Here is a 2,025-nt window from a genome sequence, read left to right as displayed (position 1 = left end):
AATGAGGTGCTCACAACAAGAAGAGAGAGAGGCTTGGCCACGGAGGGAGGCGCCTCTCCGTATCCCTCGCCTTTGAAGAGTTTGTTCTCTCTTTTAGAAGAGGACATACCCTTGCGAAAGTCAGTTGTTCGAGAATTATGTTGCTTTAAAGAAACCCGTGTGGATTTACCTGAGAAGATACGCTCAGCTGCCTATGAGAAGAGCGAGGCTGTAAGGATTTGACCCACTCGCTCACAAGCGGTTCATCAGGGAACGCACGGTAACGCGCATGATTTAAAGTTCTTATCATATCGGCTACCTTTTAATTGAAAGGGTTATAGATTGTCAACGGATTTGGATCTTATCCAGAACTCTGTAATATGTCCCCTCGGGCAATAAACATTAGACGGCTGGTGTGTAATTGAAACTTTTACTAGGCGGGTGTCATCAGGTGTGGTCTGAGTGGCATTGTAACCTACCTGTCATTCTGTTCTCACAGCCTGCTGAGCGTAGCTATTCTCGCAAATGGTTTAGTTCGCCTATTCTTCATTTAGAGAGTTCAACAGTAGCAGCAATGGACTGGGGGTGGGGGTGAAGCTTTCGTCAACACCATTATAGCGTAAATAGTTAAAGTTGGCTGGTTAAAGTGAAAGCCGTCACCACTTTAAAGATGGTTTAGACATAAGTTTTTCTTCTTCTTTCTTAGGGTAAAACGTTCAGCTGTGCACAGTCATTTAAATTTAGTTAATATTTTATTTTATCCTAAGAAACAATTTATATCAAACAGAAAATGATTAACATTTGTTTCTAACAACAAACCTATCAAACTTAAAAAATAAATCTTGTTGCTGTTGGGTTGACTTCATAGACCTAAATTAACTAGAGTTCATGTGTGTTATTTTATGTTTAACATAAATTTCAGAAAAGCATGTACAGTAGCCTAAGAGTTTTTCCATTGTGAGCTGAACTCGATTTATTCAAATTATTTCAAATTTCAGATTCCACTGAAGGCTTGGATTTCATTTCTTTGTGCACTGATTTCCATTTTCACGATTGTCATTCTGTAATCTTTGCTTTCAGACCAGGGGCCTCATTTATAACCGTTGCGTACGCACAAAACCTGCCCTGAAAGAGGCGTACGCCGCTTCCTACGCAAAAGGTGGGATTTATTAAAAAACAAACTTGACGGGAAAATTTGCGCACCTGCACGCAAACTCTGACCCATGCATACCGACTTTTTTTTCCTGGAGATAGAAAAGTAATTAAGTAAACAACGATTTAACGATTTTTAAACTCTTTTCATTTCATCATATACATTTACATTAAAACGACGATTTTTAAACTCGATTTTCCTGGAGATAGAAAAGTAATGAAGTAAACAACGATTTAACGATTTTTAAACTCTTTTCATTTCATCATATACATTTACATTAAATAGTCCACTCTCATTAATGGAGATAAGCACTGAAATTACATAAAGCCATTACGCAGAAGTTAAACCAAAATTATATGAATTTAGACATAGCCTATTTGTAGTGGATGCGCTTGATTACTTTTTCTGTTGTATGTTATGTTTTAATGACAGCGAGAAGTGCTATAGGTGCACAATAATTTATCTTTAAAGTAAACTGCACATCTCGTGTTGTCGAGAACAATGATCAATGATGCTCACTTACTTCGATATTGTGGCGGACTGCTAGATTCGGTGGAACGGTCCATTATCCGGATTGAATAGGACTAATGATAATAGCTTAGCCTACTGTACAACCACAGCTGCACGGAAGTGTTGCTGTCGTGTGAAGGCATCTCCACAACATTATGAAAAATACCACTGTATTTGAAGGATACTACTGAGAAAAAACAAGATTTGTTTTTTAAAAAGCCTTTTTCCAAAAGGTACATCTGGAAAAAGGGGGGTCGTCTTATATTCGGGCCAATACGGTAATTTGATTTTTTTTTTTAAACAATTGAAATATTACTGGGCCAGTGGAAATGAATGAGATCAACTCTAGTCTAAATTATTTTTCTGAGAACTATTTAAAAAAA

At 37.4% G+C, this 2,025-nt stretch overlaps 1 protein-coding gene across 1 annotated transcript in view; it reads left to right on the top strand.

The window, feature by feature from the left end:
• Window positions 1–232: 232 nt before the first annotated feature.
• Window positions 233–2,025, top strand: part of LOC107743380 (artemin-like) — a 17,542-nt gene continuing 15,749 nt past the window's right edge. The window contains exon 1 of the mRNA XM_016556572.1: window positions 233–259. The gene's annotated coding sequence lies outside the window, so the exon portion shown is untranslated. The remainder of the gene's footprint in view (window positions 260–2,025) is intronic.

Source organism: Sinocyclocheilus rhinocerous, unplaced genomic scaffold (assembly GCF_001515625.1).
Source record: "Sinocyclocheilus rhinocerous isolate Xijiao unplaced genomic scaffold, SAMN03320098_v1.1 scaffold1458, whole genome shotgun sequence".
Taxonomy (NCBI): domain Eukaryota; kingdom Metazoa; phylum Chordata; class Actinopteri; order Cypriniformes; family Cyprinidae; genus Sinocyclocheilus; species Sinocyclocheilus rhinocerous.
This window is presented reverse-complemented; position numbering and strand designations above follow the sequence as displayed.